Genomic DNA, 5,909 nt, shown 5'->3' on the forward strand with positions numbered 1-5,909 from the left:
TCCTTTTAAAAGAAACTTGCTCTCTCTCTCTCTCTCTCTCTCTCTCTCTCTCTCTCTCTCTCTCTCTCTCTCTCTCTCTCTGTTAGCTTGGAAAATTATTTCAAACTTAGAGGCTCTGGGGAAGCTGCTCAGTTGATAGAGTGCTTGTTGGGTATGTAGAGCCCTGGGTTCAGTCTTCTTTATTGCATGAAACTGGGTGTAGTGATGTCTATTATCCTAGCTCTCAGAAGAGATAGGAGGACCCTAAGTTCAAAGTCATACTCAGCTCTATAGTAAGTTTAGACTAGCCTGGACTACGAGACTCAAAAAAAAAATCAATAAAATTTTTGATTTTGTTTTTTCAAGATGGGGTTTCTCTTTATAGCTCTGTCTGTCCTGGAATTCATACAATAGATCAGACTGGCCTTGAACTCAAAGATCTGCCTGTCTCTGCCTCCTAAGTGTTGGAATTAAAGGCATGCACCACCATCAGAATAAAAATAAGTAAAAACAAAAGGACGCCATCACTCCCAAAACAAAACAAAAGTTTTAGAAAGATAAGAATAAAGAATTTTCAGGGCCTTTTACCACTTTCACCGTGTGTGTGTTTTTGCTTTTATATTTGACCCATTTGAGAATAGACTATATATCCTTTACTAAATATTTCATATATATTTAAGTCTACCATCTTAACAGTGTTTCCCAGATATGAGATTGTTATACTACTGTATATCAGTGATGGCAGGTGTAGCTACCATCAGCCTACATTTAAATTATGTAAGTTGTCCCATTGGCTTGGTTTAGTACTATTGAGTATTTTTGATTTGGGAGCTGACCAGAATGTGTTGCTTTCTGTTGCCCTGTCTTGATTCCTTAAGTTTGAAACAGATTCCCAGTCTTCCTATGTATTGTGTGACCTTTGTGTGTGTGAGAGGGAGACGGGCTTTCCTGGAACTCAATTATGACCTTTGTTTTATTTTTTTAAGGTAGGATCTAACTCTCTGGCCTGGAACTTGCTATATGGTCTAGGGTGGCCTTGCATTTTTAGATTCACCTGCCTCTCCATCCCAGTGCTGGGATTAAAAGCATCCAACCACCATACCATGCTTTTCTAATAAAATACTTTTTTTAGATGAAAATTAGTGATGGTTATAATCTATAGTCTTGAATATAGTTTTTCCAATTAATAGTATGTCCCTATAATTTTCCAGTGGCCACACAAGTGATACAGAGCTAACTAAGAACCTTTTTTTTTTTTTTTTAAGTGTTAGCATTTAATTGGCCTCCCTGAGTGGCTTCAAGCCACCAGAACACAGGCACCTCCAACACCCTTTATCTTCTCTTCAGCTCTTCTGCTGAAAAATTTGGCTTTCACGATGACAGGCTGCTTAGGGAGCTTTCCCTTCCCCAGAACTTTGTAGTAGCCCGATCGCAGGACATCAATGATGGGAGCAACTCCAGTCTTGTTCTTGGCAGCGTTGACCCGGGTCTGCTCACTGACCAGCGTCCACAGTTTATCCAGGTTGACAGTCGGGCAGAAGCTCTGGTTCCTCTTTAAGTGGTAAATGCCTCATCCCAACTTTCCCGAAGTAACCTGGATGATATTTGTCGAAGTTGATCCTGTGATGATGCATGCCTCCAGAGTTCCCATGTCCTCCCGGATGCTTGCGGTGTTTACCGATTCGGCCATGGCCGTGGCTCACGTGGCCCCGGAGTTTCCGGGTCTTCCTCAGTCTGGATGGCATGGCGGTGGCAGAAAGGAAAGAGGGCACTAAGAACCATTTTTTAAGTTAATTTGTGTGATTTAAAGAGAGAAACAAGGACTTGTTTAAGAGTATGTAGCTCTTGTGTAGCTTTGGAGCCTGTCCTGGAACTATCTCTTGTAGACCAGGCTGGCCTCAAACTCATAGAGATCCGCTTGCCTCTGCCTCCTGAGTGCTGGGATTAAAGGTGTGTACCACCACTGCCCAGCGAGTATATAGGTATTGTCCCCACCCATTGTTTCATTTATTCCAGCTGCACCAGGAGCCACCTGTTCTAGGGTGAATCTGAATACAAGAAAAAGGACACTTGTTTTGCTTCTTTAACATAAAGGGTAGCGTGTTTATTCTATCCCTTGCTTAACTGTATTCCTTAAGATCTTTTTTAGGACTATGGGAACCAGAAGGCCCTCTTTGAGTTTTGATTGGGTTCTTTTTGTCATGTCTGTAGTCTCACCATCATACTTGCTGTAGCCTTTCTCCTTCCAGTTTATCAGCTATGGTAGGTGCCACTTTTGTAGGTACCGTTTTGCCACTTGCCAGGGTCCCTATACAATTCACTCTTCCCACATGGAGCAGCTTTCACATATATCTGTGCATTCTTCTTATAAGATTTATTTATGTATGCAGTGTTCTGGCTACTTATATTTCTGCACACCAGAAGAAGGCACCAGATCTCATTACAGATGATTGTGAGCCACAATGTGGTTTCTGGGAATTGACCTCTGGAAGAGCAGCCAGTGCTCTTAACCTCTGAGCCATCTCTCCAGTCCACATCTGTGCATTATTATGGACTATATATGTAGTGTTTCTTCCTAAGTTAACTTCTGGTTATAAGTTGTGTGTAGTGGAGGGTAGGAATATGCATATATACATTTTAAAACAGGATTTCACTGTGTAGTCCAGGTTGGCCTTAAACTAAGACTTCCCTGCCTTTGACTCTCTGGTCCTGGAATTAAAAGCATATGACACCAAACCTGGCACTCTACTTTTTTGAGACAGGGTCAGTTTCATTGAACCTGGAGTTCATCATTTTGGCCAGGCTAGCTGGCTGGCAAACTCTAGGCCAGCCTCCTGTTTCCTTCCCACTCTTAGAGATTACAGGTGCATGCTACCACACTTGCTTTCCACCTGGGGCCTGGGTATCCAAACTTGGTCTTCATGCTTGGTAAGCATTTTACTTACCAACTGGTTAGTTCCATAATCTCAAATATTGACAGCCAGCTACCACTAGGACTGCACTTTGAAGAAGTTGAAGGCATTAGTATCTGTTTGTGATCATGTTTTTCAGACCCTTGTATCAGTATTATGTTCTGCGGGCAAGTGACAGTGCAGAACTTCAGGCTTTTATCCTATGTTGGCCAGACCATTTCTCTACCTAGTTTAAAATTTTCAGGAAAGTTTTGTTTTGTTTTTAATTTTGTGTATATGAGTGTTTTACATACTGTGTATGTGCCTAGTATCCCTGGAGGCTGGAAGATGGTAACCTGGAACTAGAGTCACGGGTGTTTGTAAGCTGCTGCCTGGGTGCGGGGAGTTGAACCTGTCCTTTGCAAGAATAGAAAGTGCTCTTAACCACTGAGCCATCTTTCTGGGCCCAGATTTATTTTATTTTGTATATATGGATGTTTTGACTGTATGTATAACTGTGTACCATTTACATGCGGTGCCTATGGAGGCCAGAAGAGGGCATCGGATACTCTTGAACTGGAGCTACAGTCAGTTTGTAGCTGTCATGTAAGTACAGGGAACTAAACCCAAGTTGCCCATGTCGTCTTCTGCAAGAGCAGCTGTGAATACTTTTTTCGGGACAGGGTCACACTTTGTATGTAGCCCTGGCAAGTTTGGAACTCACTGAAGAGTAGGTTGCCCTCAAACTCACAGAGATCCACTACCCTCTGCCTTCCAAGAGCTGAGATTAAAGGCTTGCACCACCAAATCTAGTCTGGTTTTTGAGACATGATCTCAAGCTCACTTGAATTCCTGTTCCTCCCTCTACTTCCCAATTACAGGGATTGCAGGTGTAAGCCACTGTACCAGCAAGGAGCCATCTCTTTAAAAGTTCACACCCATTCTTTCCTTAGCATCTTTCTCTCTCTTAACATTGATACTTAACCCTGTATTTAAACTTTTTTTTGTAAGATCCAATTCTGTTTAAGGAAAGGTTCCACATACAATTCCCTTTTATTAGAAGATGTCATAACTTTAATGAGGGTTCATAACAGGGTGTTGAAAGGGAGTATAAAAATCAGGATCTGGGAAACAGAGGGAACATGTTTGTATCAGATCTCTTGACAGAGAAAGAAAAAAGCAGTGAATTTTCAAGTGAAGAATGGACAGATGGTATATTTCAAGAGTAGAGTGCAGTACAGAGGTATGTCAGGAGGTACTTTTCATAACCCTGCCTTGGACAGGTGGCTATGTGGGTAGACCTGTTAGCTGTGGGTACTGGTAGTTCTTCTCATAAAGGTGATGCCCTAGGTAGGCGACACTCAAATTATTCATTTGCATGCTAGAGCAAAGGTGACTGGGACCATCTGTCTCTGTAAAAGATACAGCAGACTACTGCAGGCAAGATTCCCCTAGGCTTGTGTTGGCCTGTCTGCCCGTCATGGTCATAACCTGTGGTGTGTAAGGACTAAGGGGTCTGCTAAGACTTGGGGGATGCTGATAGAAAACTGGGAAACTCCTCAGAAAAAGGATACTTCACTGGTCCTTGAAGGGGAACTTAAAGTGGTCTCCTAATTTCAGAAAGAATACTACATCTTGTACCATTTTGTCAGAAACTAGAACTTATACTTGGCTTCAGTCTGCTGTCTCATCCTGAGTTTTGAAGCTTAACTGTAACCTCCTCTCGTAGTGTCAGTGACCTTTCTGGAGCAGCTTTGGCTGGGCCGCTATACTTAAAGCAAGTCAGTGCTCTCTGCTCCACCACCAGCAGTGGTTCTGACCTCTAGAGGTAACTTGGAAAGCCTTTCACATCCTAAGGACGACTCCTCCCCCACAATTCCATCCCCAGCCCCTCACACCCACAATGCCCTTGTGCTTTAAATGCACTAGCTTACCATATTCTTTTTTTTTTTTAATTCACTACTGGCCTGGCTATATCTACTCTGAATCATTGTCTCTTACAAGACATTTTTTATTTATTTATATATTTATTTATTATGTATACAATATTCTGTCTGTGTGTATGCCTGCAGGCCAGAAGAGGGCACCAGACCCCATTCCAGTTGGTTGTGAGCCACCATGTGGTTGCTGGGAATTGAACTCAGGACCTTTGGAAGAGCAGGCAATGCTCTTAACCTCTGAGCCATCTCTCCAGCCCCAGCTTACCATATTCTTAGGATGACTCTGTGTATTAAATACCACAGATATCCCTTTCCCCCATAGAGAAACAAGATAAAGTAATTAGCTTAAGGCCACAAAACAGGATCCACTGAGCTTCAGCAACTTAGTAGACAGTTGAATGAATCAGTCCTTCCCTGCATGTCTGAGATTACTTTTCTCTTGCCTTTTATGTGTCCCAGCAACAGATCTGTATTCTTTTACCATGAGGTTTGTACTCATGGCTCGTATCTGTCTATTGATCAAGACTTAACATAAGTTCCCTCCAAGAAACCCATGAGTGGTTTTCTTGAATTACAATACTGAGTCTTTTCTTTGATTCTCCATTGGCCCCTGAATTCCATGGGATCTGGATCAGCAGAGTCATGTACCAGGAAGAGTGTGTGAACTCTAGGAATGTGTATTAAACGAAGGAGAGGATTCATCTTTAGAGCTGGACTGAGCTGTTAAAATGCCTGCTCTGGCTTCTCTTATCTCTATCTGTATAGACTGCCCTGTCAGACTGGGGGACAAGGCAAGATAACCTTTGTCTTCATCTTAAGCCTAAGCATAAGACTCAGATATGTTACCAGCTTCAAGATCTTTGGTTAGGAGACAGTAAAGTGTCTCTGAACTTTGCCTGGTACTGCCTAATGTGTGTGTGTATACCAAAGAAGAATGTACTGGGTCCAGAAAAATGGTTGTTTTACTCCCTGCGTCGACTCTCCCACTTGTGAGCCCCAGTACCTTCAACTAAGAGTTTACAGTTAATATCATTTGTTTGTGGTTTTTTTTTTTTTTTTTTTTTTTTTTTTAGAAGACGGCATACGAGATTAAGCATGG

General features: G+C 42.3%; 1 protein-coding gene and 1 pseudogene across 4 annotated transcripts in view; one reads left to right on the forward strand and one right to left on the reverse strand.

Annotated features, from left to right (window-relative positions):
• The window catches only part of Hnrnpul1 (heterogeneous nuclear ribonucleoprotein U like 1), a 35,231-nt gene that overhangs the window by 14,920 nt on the left and 14,402 nt on the right, over positions 1-5,909 (forward strand). The gene's annotated exons all lie outside the window — the stretch shown is intronic.
• LOC101986201 lies at positions 1,226-1,758 on the reverse strand (annotated as a pseudogene).

The sequence above is a fragment of the Microtus ochrogaster genome, linkage group LG4, assembly GCF_000317375.1.
Source record: "Microtus ochrogaster isolate Prairie Vole_2 linkage group LG4, MicOch1.0, whole genome shotgun sequence".
In the NCBI taxonomy this organism is placed as follows: domain Eukaryota; kingdom Metazoa; phylum Chordata; class Mammalia; order Rodentia; family Cricetidae; genus Microtus; species Microtus ochrogaster.